This window comes from Cavia porcellus, unplaced genomic scaffold (genome assembly GCF_034190915.1).
Source record: "Cavia porcellus strain 051 isolate PalLab524CR breed Dunkin Hartley unplaced genomic scaffold, mCavPor4.1 scaffold_26, whole genome shotgun sequence".
NCBI lineage: Eukaryota > Metazoa > Chordata > Mammalia > Rodentia > Caviidae > Cavia > Cavia porcellus.
Genome location: NW_026947509.1, coordinates 34,962,389 through 34,978,977, shown reverse-complemented (window position 1 = coordinate 34,978,977; position 16,589 = coordinate 34,962,389). Strand labels below are relative to the sequence as shown.

The window sequence follows — 16,589 nt, the reverse complement described above, 5'->3', positions numbered from 1 at the left end:
AAACATTAAGCGAAATAAGCCAGCCACGGGGCAGCCATTTACACAAGGGATTTAGAGTAGACAGACCCTTGGACAAAAGAAGCTGAACAGAGATTACCAGGTGATGGGAAGAGAGGAGAGAAAGAGGCTAATTTTTGTAATGCGTTTGTCACCAGATGGGACCCCAGGACTTCTTCCAGAGAGGAGACAGAGACCACGACTCATTCCCTGCCAAGGAGTAATTAGTAGACTTGCTAACATTACAGAAAGGAATTTCAGGACACATCAGTGAGAGGCAGAGACCTATTTTGTTAGGTAGAGTTAAAGGAGTACATGCTCAAAGAAAATAGAGAGCAGGCCAGAGAGACAGAGACAGAGACGACAGAGACAGAGAGACAGGTCTGGGCTTGGGGATGTGTGTGTTCTTGGAGGTGACCTTTCCAAGGAGTAACCTCAGATGCTTTACTTAAAGACATTTTTTGAAACTCTGAATCTGCTTCTTCACTATAGGTCAGCTTGCTGTCCCTTCCCTTATCAACTGGGTTAATTTACCCCCCCCACCTCCCCACCCCCCCACCCCCGTCCGCAAGTAAATAAACTTGCATCCCAAGGGAGGAGACTAGACAGACTTCAGCCTGAGCTCAGATGAACTTTGTCCCCGGGGTGGTTTCTATCTAAAGACCCTTTCATCTTTCCAAAGACGTCATCCACGTCCCCCACCCCACAACCACAAGAGGGTGTTATAAGCCTCTTAACTCTCCCTGGTTTGCAGTAGTCATTTTTCTTTCCTACGATCACCCTGCCCACACGGTGCAGGTGATAAATTCATGCCCCCTTTCTGGTGACAATCAGCATGGTCTTCTCCAACTCTCAGGGACCTTCTCGCCTCAGCCTAGGGAGGGCTAGGATCACAGGCGCTCGCCAACACTACTGGCTGTTCACTTCTTCCATAGACTCAACCAGGAGACACCGCCCGGCTCCCCTCCCTCACACCCTGCCAGGCCTCCCTCCCTGTCTGCTGACCCCCTCCCCAACACACACGCACACACACATACACGCGCGCACACACACACACACACACACACACACAGCCCCAGGACCTCCACAGATAGCAACCGGACGTCAGGGAACTCTGGCACCACGCAGTTTTCAGCAAGCAGTCAGTAGGGCTCAGAGAGCAGAATGAAACTAAGGACTCACGGTGGGGGGTTTTCTTACTTCCCTTATTAGCAAGTAAGACTTAGTTGAAATTTGCATTTTTCCTTTCGGTTCTTTCCCTCCAGAATTTCAGTACCTGTTTTCTCTCCCTAGCCTCCAAACGCTCCCAAAGTCCACCCTGCCCTCTGATGGCAGCGTGGCGTTATTACAGGTGCCCTTTGGTATTCTGCATTGAATAACTTTACCTGGAAATTCTGGTGACCAGGCATATTTCAGATGCCCGGTTTTCTAGGACTTTAGGATATTCCCGTATACATAATGAGTATCTTGGCAATGAACCTAACCCTACACATGGAATGCCTTTATGTTTCATGTGCATGTTATACACGGTAGCCTGAATGTAATTTATACCATTATTTTTGTTACATTCTTGTTGCTGGAACAAAATAACTGTCACCTACAAGTTAAAGGAGGAAACATTTATCACGGCTCACAGTTTGGAGAGGGTTCAGTCCAAAGGCAGCTGGCCCCACAGCAGAGCAGCATGACAGAGAAGCATCACAGAGGAGAAACAGTTCATGGCAGGGCAGGCAGGGGGCAGGAAACAGCGGCCCCACCTCCTTCCTCTCCCTGTGCAGAAGTGAGGCCCCTCTGTGGAGCACCTCAGATCCTAGGGCGCCTCTCGGATACTGAGAGAAGCCAAAGTTGCTGAGAAGTGGAATGGCATCTGGATCCCACCTGGTGGCTTCCAACAGTGCACAGGCCCTTGGTTCCCACTGGCTTACCCAAGGAGCCAACCACGGACCCTCTAAAACCAGCACCAAATTAAACCTCTCCTCATTTAAGTTGTGGGCACTGGGTATTATGTCCCAGCATGGGAAAGGTGACTAATACAGGAGGGAAGTGGTGCTCATAAACAAGAGAACTTTACGCCGCAAGCCCTGAAAGTTAAAATCATAGTCACAAAGCAATCTTCATATATTTCCCCCTGAGTGAACGTTAAGAACCTTGATAGATCCTCAATGCTTTACTGGACAAATGCTATCAACTTTTCAAGTGTTTGCTACTGGTGTCCTTTTGAAGAATGGTAACTGTGAACTACAGTGTTCTACTTTCAAATTCCCTGCGAAGTGTCACATCTTCCTTTCCTGACCTGCCTGTCCTAAGGCCCTTCCTCCCCAGCTGCCCTAAAGATATTCACGACAGCTATATTCATTATATTCATGTTGTAATCTTCAAAAAATGTAGAAACAAAACACATCCAAACATCAAATGAAAATGTCAGTGGTTTAATTCAACTCAATGAGGAAATCAAAATACGCTAAACTTTCCTCGAAGGAGAATTTGAATAACTGGTTTATATTGCTAGTCAAGTCAAAGAAAGGCGGGGATGAATTTTCCAAAGCAGGACACGTGCACAATTTGTTAATATCCTACTAGTCACTAAACAATCTGACGTCATCTTTACTACTAGACTGTAATTAATTGCATCTGTCTTGTTGGTGCAGAGTTATATGATTAATAATAACACAGTTATAGAATAACATATTTATAGACATGTTATAGCAGGTTAAAATCAAATGGTAGTCCCTGCCTATGCTCCTGCTGCCTGTCACATAACCAGCCTACCAAATTCAGCCAGCCTTGATGCTCAGGTGCTTTTCTTCTGATAATGCACTGGACCAATTCGACTATTCTCAGCTTATGTTTCCCTTAATTAAGAAAATATTTCTTCTAACTGAGTTCAAGGACTTTGGTTGGGGCAAAGTAACCCAAAGATACTTCTTAACTCTGCTTACTCTCCTTGAACCACTTCCTCTCATCCCCAAGATATTCTTGTGTTATGATAAACAACTTTTAAGCAAATATATTTAGAATTAATTTACCTGACAATATGACTTAATTCAATCCATGTAACCAATCATGCAATGTCTTGTATTTCCTGTTCACACATTGTATTTAAATTGAACCCAAAATGGCCTCAGTGCTGATGATTTGGAATTGAGATTCCCACCAGTCGGAATACACAGTTCCCTTTTAGATTCTTTGTGCAAATTGTCTTCCATTCAGTTTGATTCTGGTGTTTCTGTAAGAGTCCCAGACAAAATTCATTCATACTGATAAGCACAAGAGGTACTGGCAAAGCTTTCAGACAAGAATTTTTAAACATTGTTACCAGTTTTCTGCAAGTTAACCTCTACCTCTTAGATTTATAAAATATTCAGGACAATAAAGGTCATAGTTGCACAGCAAGGAAAACTCAGCAATTTATTAATTTTTTGACAATGTAAAAAATAAAATGTGTCCTCTTCTTCAATATAGATCTGGAAACTTTAGTCAGAGCAGTTAGAAAAGAGAAAGAAATAAAAGGAATAATGATAGCAAAGGAAGAGGCTAAATTATCATTACTTGTGGACGACATGATACTCTTCCTAGAAGACCTCAAGAATCCCATCAAAAGACATCTAGACTTAGTACCAAATTCAGGCCCAGGGATTTAGTTCAGTGGCTCAAGTGCTTGCCTGGTAAGTGCGAAGTTAAGAGTTTGATCCCAGGTACCAAAAAAAGAAAGAAAGAAAGAAAGAAAAAGAAAAAGAAAGGAATGAAGAATGAAAGAAAGAAAGAAAGAAAAAGAAATTCAGTGCCATAGCTGGATACGAAGTCAACACTCAAAAATCAATAGTATTCCTGTACACAGATAACAAACTCACTGACAGAGAAATGAGAGAAACTATACCTTTTAAAACAGTGTCCAAAAAATGAAATACTAAGGAATCAACCTAAGGAAGAAAATAAAAGACTACACTACACTAAAAAAGGAGAGCAAAGAGGATATCAGAAAATGGAAAGATATCCCTTACCGTTGGGTAGGAAGGATCAATATAGAGAAAATGCCATACTCCCAAAATTGTTATACAGACAATGCAATCTTGATCAAAATACCAATAGTATACCTCATAGAATTAGAGAAAACAATCCTAAAACACATTTGGAACCAGAAGAGACCTAGAATAGCAAAACAAGTTCTGGTTGGCTGGGGATATAGCTCAGCTGCACAAGCACCTGCCTGGCAAGGTCTTGAGTTTGATTTCAGTAAAAAGGAAAGAAAAGAAATTCTGATCAACAAAGGCAAGACAGGTGGAATCACAATTTCCAACTTGAGGGTCTGGGGATTTAGCTCAGCGACATAAGCACCTGCCTTGCAAGCAGGCAGTCGTGAGTTCGATCCCTGGTACCGATAAAAACAATTTCCAACTTGAAACTATATTATAAAGCTACAGTGATTTAAAAAAAAAAAAAACAGCATGGTACTGGCCAAAAAAAAAAAAAACAGACCTGAGGATCAATGGAACTGATTAAAAGATGCAGAAACAACTCCAAATGTACTCAATCACCTCATTTTTGACAAAGAAACCAAACACCTTCACTGGAAGAAAGATAGCCTCTTTAATAAATGGTGCTGGAGAAAGTGGCTTCTCGTGTGTCAAAGAGTAAAAGTTGACCTGTGTCTTTCATCATGCACTAAGCTAAGATCAAAATGGCTCAAAGAACTAAATATTAAAACAGGAACACTGAATGTGGTGGAAGATAGAACAGGTAGAACTCTTCAAGACATTGGTGCATGCAAAGACTTTAGGAACATTTAGGAACAAAACCTCAACTGGACAGAAAATATCACAAAGAATAAACAACTGGAATCTCATTAAAAAGCTTTTTCACAGCAAAAGCAACCATCAACAGAATGAAGAGACAACCCACAGTGTGGGAAAAAAAATCTTGCTAGCTGTTCCTCAGACAAAGGACTAACACCTAGAATACATAAAGAACTTAAAAAATAATATCCTCCCCCCAAATTACATGGTTTTGTTTTGTTTTTGGTACCAGGGATCGAACTCATGACCACATGCTTGCAAGGCAGGTACTTATGCCACTGAGCTAAATCCCTGGCCCACCTCTCCCAGATTTAAAGACCCAATCCAGAAATGAGCATCTTAAATGAATAAACACTTCACAGATGAAGAAGTAGAAATGGCAAATAAATATATGAACAGATGTTCAACATCGAGTCATACAAATTAAAACACTGAGATTCTATCTCACCCTAAAAATGGCAATTATCAAAAAACCAACCAATAACAAATGTTTGCAGGTCTGTGGGGAAAAAGGAACACTTCTCCACTGTGGGTGGGAGTATAGACTGGTGCAACCACTGTGGAAATCAGCATGGAGATTCCTCAAAAAACAAGAACTAGAAGTTCCTCTAGTTATTCTTTTGTTTTGTTTTGTTTTGTTTTTTGTTTTTTAGTCTTTTTGAGACAGGGTCTCACTATGCAGTTCAGGCTGGCCTTGAACTTACTTTGCAGCTCAGGCTGATCTCAAACTCTCAGTGACCCTCCTGCCTCAGCCTCCCAAAGGCTGGGAGTACCAGCATGCACCACCATGCTCGGCTTTCTCCAGCTAGTCTCCTTTATGTCTTTCTTCCAGAAAGAAATAAAACCATCACGCCACAGCAATATATGCACACTCATGTTAATATCAGCATTTGGTAATAGCTAAATCTTGGAAACAGCCCAAATGCCCATCAACCGAGGAATGAATAAAGACGTGGGGTTTTTTATGTGATGGAGTACTCTCGGCCACAAAGAAAGATAAACTTAGACTTCTAGGTAAATGGATCCATCCTAAGACCATATTCAAGTGAAACAAATCAGACACACATGCTTAAATACTGCTCGGTTCTCTGATGTGAAAAGCTGAAACTGTCAATAAGGACCAGAATGTATAACAAATATTGTGAAATAGGAGGAAATGGTTCAAATGGGAAGGAGGAATATGGAGTGAGGAGAGGGAGAGGAAGGTAGGGAAAAGAAAAAAAGAGAGACTAAAAGGAGAAATCGAAACAAAGCTTTTATAAATAAGGAAAAGAAGAGAGCTTGAAGAGAAGGGAGGGAGAAAAAAGAAGAATCAAGATACATTGCATAGAGGTACAAATATCCTGTGATGCATGCGATCATTGTGCATATCTAAAATATACCAATAGACTAGTTTTTAAAAAACAAAGTGTGTAAATTTGATGCATTCTCGAATTGGGGCAGGATCGTCAATAGCCCTCGCCTTTCTGGAAGTGTGATTGATACAAATGTCAAAGCTCTGAGCCCCTGGTTGTTTTCGCCCCATTGCACTGAGTTTTGCTCAGATGTATTTCCCTCTCCCCACTCTGTATTTCTACAGTGGTTCTCCCTGAAGTCCCACTGAGCCAGGCTCACACTCTAGAATCCCACATAATAGTAGCACAGAAAAGTACCTGTGTCTGGCCTTCTCGGGGACCTAGCACAGTGTCAGAGAATCTGAGGCTCACCTGTCTCTAACTGTTGGAGGCTGTAGATATCCCCCCAAATTGAAACTGACTTCAATAGAGTTTGGAGCAGTTTCTTTTGGAACATTCCCATGCATGTGCACGCGCATGCGTGTGTGTGTGTGCACACGCGCATGCGCGCGCGCGCGTTAAGAACTCATCTTACTGATCTACAATCCCAGCCCTTTTTATTTTTTATTTCCAGACGGGGTCTTATTAAGCCACCACGCTGCTCAGGCTGACCTCAAACTTGCAACCCTCTGGCCTCATCCTCCCAGAGTGCATGTGCCGCTACGCCTGGCACTTCTCCATCTTTACTTGGTGGTCTCCTTGTTTTTTTATTCTGGCTATCAACTGCCCAGTCCACGACTTTCTCCCATCCTTGTCTTCCCTGACTGTCTCTTTGCCCTGCTGCTTCTCTGGTTTTCTCGCTGAGTCCTCTGCCCTCTGCACCAGCCACCTGAGGCCACCATGCTGCCCCTCTCCTCCTTCAAGGTCGACCTCCCTGTACCTCCCCACTGAAGACATACCCCACAGTCACCTGGAGTCACCGTCCTTCCCACGTCTTGGTCTGAGATGTCTTTTTTCTTACGTGAACTTCTGTGGTAACGTGGTAGCTTGAGGCCTGCCTCAAATCCCACTAGCAGGCCATGAGGGTGCACTCGTGTAATCCTGCCACCCTCGGAGGCTGAGGCAGGGGGGTCTGAAGTTTAAGCCCAGCCTGGGCAATACGGGGAGTTAGCAAGATCTTGTCTCAAAAATAAAAAAAATTAGAAAGAAGGGGCAGGGGTGCAGCTCAGGGCAAAGATCCTGGGTTACATCCTCAGTATCACACACACACACACACACACACACACACACACACACACACCGAGTACCACTCCCAGTGCCCTACAGTGGCCAGCTGATGCATTCGCCTGGCTCTTCCCGGGGTGGCAGGCACCGCCTGCTTCCTCTTCTGCCGTCTCTCCAGTGCCTGGGGCTCTGCAGACGCTCTGTCACATGTGCATCAGCTGAAGCTGAGACTGACATCAGGATGTCTCTGGGTTCCCTCAGAAACACACTTAATCTGGCTATAACAGAGAAAGAGAGACAGGAACAAAGAGACAGAGAGACAGAGAGAGAGAAGCCAGCCAGTATGGCGTACGTAATCTCAGCTTCTCTGCGTACTCAGGCGGCTGTCTTCTTCCCCTGCGCTTCCTCCATCTCCCTCCTTCTGAGAGCTCTGCTTCCTCTTCCCGTAGCCCTGTGCAGCTGTAAGTGCTGAGTCTCTCAGGGCGGGTACCTGCCAGAGCTGGACCATCACCCCTCCTCAAAACTGTCCTCCTGAACTCTCAGCACTCTGGGAGGCTGAGGCAGGACGAACACAAGTTCAGGCCCAACCTGGGCAATTTATCAAAGCCCCAATTTATCAATGCCCCAGCGCCAGGATTACCTGGTAGTTCCTTGTAGAAGTGGTTCACCAAACACACATTACTGGGTTCTTCTCCGGAACAAAGAATTGAACAAGACAAGCAAAAAGAGAGAACCAAAGAGGGGGAAAAGTGGTGCCATAGTTTATTTGAAAAGTAAAGATGGGGGTAAGGGAGAAACTGGCTTTACAGAGCGAACTTGGGCCAAAGAAAGGAAAAATTAAAAGCAAAAATAAAAGCACTTCCTGGGGGACACAGGGCAGGCTGTTGTGAAAATGCACCACAGCGGGCTCCTAGGCTGCTCCACACCTGCAGCAATCCGCGGGCACTGTGCCTACAGGTCCTGGGAGGAGCGCTGGGCAGCGCCAGGGCTCCCACCTCGCCTCTCTGCCACCAGCCTCAGCCATGTCCTGTCTCCAGAATTCCCACCACCCAGACAAAAAGCAAAGTCCTGCTAGTGCCGGGACCAAAGCACGGCGCTGCTTCCGAATCACCAAGTGTCATCTCTAAGTGGCCACTAGTGGTCGCCCCTGTCTAAGGAAAAAGAAAGAGCCCGGCGCAAGCGGAACCCATCGAGGCCAGAGAGCCAGAGAGCCTAGGAAGAAGACACAGCGCCCCAGCGCCCAGCCAGCTCCCCGCTCTGGGCCTCTCGGTCAGGATGGGCTGAGATGAGCTTTCCTGAGCTTTGAATTTGGTTCCTTTAGTGCGGTCCAAAGAACCCCAGTCAGTCGCCCATGCTCCAACCAAACCAAGCTTCAGGCCGCGCTCTTCTTTCCTTCCAGGCCTCAATGAGAAGTTGGGTGTGAGTCTTCATTGGGGCATCTGGGCTGTGCAGGGTTGTGGGCACTGCGGAGCACGCTGGGCTTCAATGCCGAGCTGGACCCTGGACAAAGGTGGCTCCCTCCCCACGGCTCCTCCCCTCGGAGCTCGCCCCGGACACAGGGGTTCAGGGGCTCAGAGGCTGCTACGGAGAGTGGTGCCTTGTTTCTCTTACTGTCACTGTTGGGGCATGCACCCCCTTGTGCAGAATGAGGTGCCTGTGGTCCAGGACTAGGATTCATGTGTTCCTGGGTGCTTGGGAAAATGCCAGGTTAATGCGTCTCACAGCCCAAATCTTAACCATCATTTTAAAGGGGTACAAAAGTGTATTATTATTATTACTATAACCACAGGTATCGGATACTGGTGTCTTCACTGACATGTTACAGGAAGTGCTGTTCATTCTTTTTTTTTCAACAATTATTAAAGGAGCATCTAGCATATGGAAGTCACATTTCTAGGCACTGAGCCACAGTGGTGAACAAACAGAAACAACCAAATCACTGCAGAGCTCATGTTCCAGTGGGGAGAGGCAGGAAACAAAGGCAGCGAACGTGAGACAAAGGGAAAAATGCCTAGAAGAGAAACCATCATGGCCGCTTCCAAGAAGGCCATGTAACCCATTGAGCCCAGGAACACGGCATGTGCAAAGGCCCTGTTGTGAACACTCAAGTCACCAGAGTGCAGTAGAGGAAAGGACACAGACTAGCATGGGGAGCTTGGGGGGCACTTTAGGACTCTTGCTTTCATCAAGTCAGTGAAATCTGGAGCGAACTAGAAGGAGTCACCAGATGGCTTTAAGTTGGTCCCTCTCATGTCCTGTGTTGCATATATGGGAAATAAATTTGCCTTTGCCCTGTAGGGCTCCTTTCACCTCTCTGTGTCTGTCTGTCTGTCTCTGTCTCTCCCCCACACATATTTTTCCTTTCTCTCTGGTTGTTTTGCATCTGCATCCCTCTGTCTCCTCTCCTCCTCTCCCTCTTCCTGGTAGCTCTTCTCTGGGATGGTTTGCTCCGTGCGTGGTCCTCCTTGAGTCTCAGCTGTGGACCTTTCTTCGGCTCAAAGCTCTGGACCCCTGCAGCCCTCTGCTGGTGCCCTTCTTTGCGGGGCCCACAAATCCCACCCATCGCTGCTGTTGCCTCAACCCCTGCTCGCCACTGCAAGGCTTCTGGCCACACCCTTGGCCAGGAGCCCTCGCCAGTTCAAGCCCTGTCATTAGCAAGACCCTGGGGATGAGGACCCACAGGAAGGACGAGCAGCAGCAGGAAGGAAGGGGAGAGAAAGCTCCTGATGCCACCATGCCGAGCCTGGCTAGAGTCCCGCACCAGCCACTGCAGAGAAAAGGCCACAGACTCCACGCTTTGCTGCCTACAAGATGGGGCAGCAAAGGGATCTGATGGGAGCCGCCGCAGTTTCCTCTCTCTCAGAGGAGCCCTGCACATCTCCAACCAGGCCAGTCTTTCTCCGTGGTCCTGAGCTGGGCAGAACTTTGGCCCCCCCGATCCTCACACTCTGGCATCACACCCATGTCCCACTACACCGTGTTATGTCGATGTCGCTCCCGGCCGGCAGGAAGGACACACGACAAAGTCTGGCAGTGGACAACCTTTTCTTTTATTTTCCTTCTCCATACAGCCTGCCCTGGGATCGCTCCCAGCCGAAGCCTCCTTTGGTCCGCTCCCCGCGGCTCCTTCTGGGCTTCTACTTCCGGGCTTCTTCTTCCCCCCCAGGGGTGGCACCAGTATATATACGGATACAGTGTCCAATCATGTTAAAGTAAGCAAGGCAAGCTGATTGGCTAACATCATCAGTTGCCAGGCAGACTATATTGTTGAGCGGGTTGCTTAGGCGGTAAGCAGGAAACTAACGTGCTCGATGGGAGGGGTAATCTACCTCAGGCTTTACTCTTTACTACAGGCCTCACGTCCACCAAGTGAGGCGACCGGGCTCGGGGCTGCGGCTCCCAACAGTGTTACAGATGTAACTAAGACTCAGCAAAACAGAGAGACTGTCCCGAATGTCCAGAGGGCCCAGCACAGTTGCATGCACTCTTGAAAGAAGAGGAGGGCAGAAAAATGCGAAGGGTACCTTGGCAAAAGTATGCGATGTTTAAGAACCAGGAGTCAAAGGAAGAAGGTATCCACAGCCCAGAGAGGCGGGTGAATCCAGGATTACACAAGACACTCATAGCCAGCAGCAAGACTTGAGGGGTAGCAAGTCAGAAGGATCCTTGCACCCTGAAGCAGGAAGGAGAGATTATTAACATTCTGAGCTAAACAAAGGTACACCTTGGCCAAGTAGGTTACACCTGGAGTTTTCTCAAAAACTATCAATACGTCAAAGTATCAGTTAAGAAACAGCCTACATGGCGGCAGCTGGCATGACACACGCAACTGTCCTAATAAGTCTTTGTTTTTCCTGTGGGGTTTGCAGTGCGTGCCAGGTCACCTGGGTGGTAAAACAGTGGTGACTTAGGGGACGACTGGACTCATGTCAAGCTGGATCCGTACGGCGAGGGATATGCCACATGCCACAGCTGGCTTTAAAGATGGGGGAACACAGACCAAGGATGGCAGTGGCCTCAAAGCTGAGAACCACCTCCAGGTGACAGTAGTGAAGGCCAGGAACCTCAGCCCTACAGACCATAACCTGCTGGATTCTGCCAACACCCGGAGCCTAGGCAGGTTCTTCCCAGAGTGCCCCAGTAAGAACCCAGCGGGCTGACATCTCCATTTTGGCCTTGTGAGACCTTATGCAGAAACCCAGCTGAGTTCAGCTGGGATTTTTGGTCCAGAGAATGGTGGAATAAAAAATGGCACTGTCTCACCATACTTCTGTTTGTGGTCATTTGTCATGGCAGCAGTGAGAGACTAACACAATCTCACCAGTGAGACAAAGGTAAGGAGGGCCTGTTTGTGAAACTGGCCCTACAGAGCTGACTGTGATCACAAGAAGTGGCACTGAGAGTGTGGGAGCCAGACGTGGTGGTGCACACCTGTGACCCCAGCTCTTGGGGCTGGGGATTTAGCTCAGCAGCATAAGCACCTGCCTTGCAAGCAGACAGTTGTGAGTTTGGTCCCTGGTACCGATTAAAAGGAAAAAGACACACACAAAAAAAAAGAATAGTGCCCAGCTCTTGGGAGGCTGAGGCAAGAGGATTCCACAAGTCTGGAGCCAGCCTGGGCTACAAGTTGAGTAGAAGGCCATCCTGAACTACGTCACAAGATGATATCTCAAAACAACCATAACAATAAAGTGTATGTGTGGTAACCACACTTCTTTTATTATACATCAGTAATAATTTCCATGTACATTTTTGTGCACAGAAAAAATGAAGAATTTAGCCAATGTGTTAGTTATGGAAATCTCCAGAAGTAATTACATTTCCATTTGCTTCTTTGAACTCTGTATTGTTCTACAGTGAGGTTTGTCAACCTCAGCACTGTTAACAATTGGGGACCAGATCATTCTTTGTTGCACACAGGATGTTTAGCAGTACCCCTGGCCTCTACCCACTAGATGCCAGTAGCACCCACCCCCACTGTGACAACCAAAATGTCCCCCCAGATATTGCCAACATTGCCTAGTGTGCAAGATCACACCCATCTGACCTCTGACCTCTGGTCTACAAGTAAATATGATGTGTTTGTGTAATGAAAAGGTTAAAAAAGGTAGAAATATAAATGGATAAAAATACAGATGATAAGTAGGTAACTACATAGATAAATGGTGATGGTGGATGGGTAGATAAATAGGTAAGAAGGTGGATGGGTAGATGGATGGGTGGATGGATGGATGGGTGGAGGGATGGATGGGTGGATGGATGGATGGGTGGAAGGATGGATAGATGGATAAGTAGGTAAGTGAGTAGAGAGTAGGTGGATGGATAGATGGACAGAAAATTAGATGTATAAATAATGTATAATTCTGTTAGTCAGCTTTCCCTTACCATATCAAGTAACTGAGACTTTATAATCAGCTTATAAAGAGAAAAGGCTTAGTTTGGCCTAGAGTTTTGGAGGTTTCTCCTGGGCAGCAGTGTACCATGGCAGGGAGCATACAGTGGAGCAAAGCTACCCAACTCCTAGTTGAGATATAAAAGACAGAAAGAGGCTAGGCTTGCACTCTACCCTTCAAGATCACATCCCCAAAGTATAGAAGACTCCCCAATAGGCCAACACAGGAAGGTAATGATGCGTCCCTAACTCACCAGAAGGCATTCGCCCAGGCACAAGTGTCCACAGCGCTGCCCTTCAGAGGCTTTACCTATACTCAAACAACACTGCCAGAAAATTAAAAATGCTTTCCATACTCCTCTTTGGAATTTCTCTTCAGAGTAAATAACATACTCACTTGAGTAACTTCAGAAAGGGCCATTATTTTTTTCTTTCTTTCTTTTAAGTGAAATGGCTTATAAGAAACAGACAAGTTTAAGCCAGGCCTGGCAGTGTACACCTATAATGCTGGCGCTTGGGAGGCAGGAGGATTGCTGCAAGTTCAAGGCCAGCCTGGGCTGCATAGCAAAATCTGTTTCAAAAACAAAAGGCAGGTTTAATTCTGGACTGAGTGTGATGTCACAGGATCAAATGAAGCAATTTTGCGCAGAATAAGCTGCAAAAATAGTTTTAAGTATATACTCATTGGCGGAGAGCAGTGTGGGAAAGCACTCAGGGAGAGGGACCAGCAGCTGGGATAAAGGCGTCACTGGGGTGGTCCTCGTGTATCGAGAGAGATAGATGCTGCTGCCTGTGATTGGCCTTGGTCCGCGCAGCTCCGAAAAGAAACAGAATCATGAGAAGCTCTATGAGCTGAAGCCCAAAGCTCTGCAGCTTATGAACCAGTTGGCCCCTCAGCACTTATTAACCTCTCCAACTTTTCACCCATTAAACCAAACCCAGCGAGCACACCTCCACAAGGCTCCATGGCCAATAGCACCACAGTGGTAAAGATCCCGGGACTCCTGGGACAGGAGGTGGCCTCGGGCCTAAGAGCAATCAGGTATTGACCCACAAGAAGTTGCAGGACTTAGGGAAGTGGATCCTGATGAACACTTGGATGACAATGTGGAGGGGTCGCTGCTGCAGCTCGCTGATGGCTTTACTGAGAGCATGGTGATGCCAGCCCATCAGCTTGCTCGACATGACAAGTCCAGCACCCTGAAGGAAAAAGACGTCCCGCTGCACCTAGAGCACCCAGGGAACATGTGGGTGCTCTGAGATTTGGCTCTGAAGAAATCCAGTCCTACAAAAAAGCTTGCACCACAGAAGCACATGAGCCAGAATGGCACTGATCCAGACAACAGCCAACAAATAATCCATGGGAAGGTCAGGGTATGCAGCTGCCCAAGGTGTTTGGAGATTCTTGAGCTGAGACCTCAGCCAGCTCATCCTTGGAGTTTGTTTGTTTGTTTGTTTGTTTTAACACTTTACAGAGAAACATATATTTTTTATTAACAAGGCAGCAATATCTATAATGACTGAGAGAATCTGCCAAAAGAATAAAGCCTCAAGGCTGGGGATTTAGCTCAGCAGCATAAGCGCCTGCCTTGCAAGCAGGCAGTCGTGAGTTCGATCCCTGGTACCAATAAAAACGAAAAAGACAAAAAAAAAAAAAAAAACCAAAGAATAAAGCCTCCTTCCTCAACCTCTGGTTCCTTTTCCCTCCCATCTCAAAGAGGAGCAGTATATCTTCCAGAGATTTTATTTGTGGTTTATTATTCTATAAGTGATTGAGTGGGGGACAAAGCACTATGCCCTTGTTGGGTGAGACACTATCAGCAGGATTTGTAGAGGGTTTTGTTTCCCCCTTCATTCCCCTTTTCCTATACTTTTTAAGGTCAATGTTTATATGAATCTGAATTTGGTTTGCTTTTCCAGAAAAGAAAAAAACCATGTGGTTGTCATTGCTGTGGGTTGAATTGTGTTTCCCCAAAACACACACTGAAGCCTGATCCCCAGGAACTCAGAATGCAAATGGGGCTCCCCGTTCAGGAGGTAAATCAAGGTCATATTTGAACAGAGTGGGCCCCTCACCCAATGCCTCAGGTCCTTATAAGACAATGCTTAGTGCAAACAAAGGTGCACAGAGAAGTACCCGGGAGATGCAAAGAAAGAAGACGGCCACATGACTGGGTGCAGCGGGAAGCCAAGGGGTGCCCACGCTGGCCGGCAGACGGGACAGCTGGAGGAGACAAAGCAGCATTCTCCTCTCGAGCTGTCAGAGACAGCGCGGCCCTGCTGGCATCTTGACTGCAGCCTTCAGCTTCCAGAGCTGTGAGGTGACTCGGTTCTGTAGTTCTACCAGTTTGGGACACTGTTACACCAACTCTAGGAGACAAAGACAGCGGGCTACTAAGCATCCACTGCCCTCGCAGCATCCAGATGTTCACAGGTGCATTCACCCCTTCAGCACACTGTCCTGGCACTGCACAAAAAGCTACCTATGCCCACCCCCCTCCTCCTGTTGGGGTGGGTCCAGAATTAAATCTGTGTTGTTTTTGAAACAGATCTTGCTGTGTATCCCAGGCTGGCCTAAACTCACAGTGACCCTCCTGCCTCCCAAGTGCCAGTGGCTCTGACTGCCTCCCCCAGGTTGAAGATACAGATATGGACCTGTATCTTCAACCTGGCCAATCAGAATAACTCTTAGGACTCTCACTCAGAACGGGGAAACAGAGGGAACAACAAGAAGGATGGGGACCACTAGACGTGAACCAGAAAAGGCGAAGCCTACACTGCATTGGGTACAGGGTGCCATCAACACGACAGGCAATGGGTCAGAGTCACACAAAGGCCTGGATCCTCGGAGAGGACCGTGCTGTGAAACGCACCAACCTTGTAGTCTCCCCATAATGGCTTTGTAGCTTTAGAACATTTGACCTGGATCTTGCATTCCTTTAACCCAAAGCTTTTTAGTTGACAAGCTGGCACCACAGGGCAGTATGAACTGCTTCCAGCAGAGATGCAGGGGCTTTAAGAGAACCCCCTAAAAAGTTGGGCATGGAGGTGCACACCTGCAATCCCAGCACTCAGGAGGCTGAGGCAGAAAAACTGTTACAAGTCTGAGGCTAGCTTGGGCTCTATAGTGAGTACAAAGCCTGAATTACATAGTGAGATCCTGTCTCCAAAAAATAAATAAAATTCAAATTAATTTAAAAAATTTTAATTTAATTTAAAATGTTTGAATTTAATCATTTAAAATTATTTAAATTAAAATTAATGTATTTAAGTTAAATTATTTAAATTTTTAAAAGAGATCTCTTCTTTCCACTAAAAGGATCTGGGAAAACTATAGGCCAACCCCAGATTTTAACTGGGTCTAGAAGACACTGTGGGGTCCACATCCTTGGGCCTGACCCATGCAAGGACTGTGACCAACACAAAGGCTACGTAATGCCAATTCCTGCACTTTGGCCTACAGTGTATTATCTGGCCAGGAAGGGTGCCCAGACCCCAAACAAGGCAAGTGGGAAGTGCCGGCATGATCAAGCACCCGGAAATCATCCTCAGCCAGGGAGGGGCAGGGCAGGAAGTCGGCAGCTTCTAGGCCCCTAGGCCAGGAGAACCCTGTGACCTCTGGCTGAAGACTCACCTTTTACAGGCTCATTCCCTTAACAATCCCATTTCACACTGCTTACACTCAAACTCCTGTCTCAGGACCTGTTTCTGCAGAAAACAAAAGCCAAGATACCAGGACCAGGGATTTAGCTCAGTGGCTCAAGCGTCTGCCAGGTAAAAAGTGCAAGGTCGTGAGTTCGAACCCTGGTACAAAAAAGAACAAGATACCAAGAAAAGCCAAGAGGATTTCAAAGGGCAGATTTGCGGGGGTGGAAGGTGCCAGGATGTTCTTGCCACTTGTCCAGTCAG

The 16,589-nt window shown here is 46.6% G+C and overlaps 1 protein-coding gene and 1 pseudogene across 1 annotated transcript in view; one reads left to right on the top strand and one right to left on the bottom strand.

Annotated features, from left to right (window-relative positions):
• LOC106028609 (nuclear autoantigen Sp-100-like) overlaps nucleotides 1-1,162 on the bottom strand; it is a 28,984-nt gene extending 27,822 nt beyond the window's left edge. Inside the window, exon 1 of the mRNA XM_063237133.1 lies at nucleotides 1,080-1,162. The gene's annotated coding sequence lies outside the window, so the exon portion shown is untranslated. The remainder of the gene's footprint in view (nucleotides 1-1,079) is intronic.
• Nucleotides 1,163-5,181: 4,019 nt separating this feature from the next.
• On the top strand, nucleotides 5,182-14,037 carry LOC100727137 (transcription initiation factor TFIID subunit 12-like; annotated as a pseudogene).
• The last annotated feature ends 2,552 nt before the right edge of the window (nucleotides 14,038-16,589 follow it).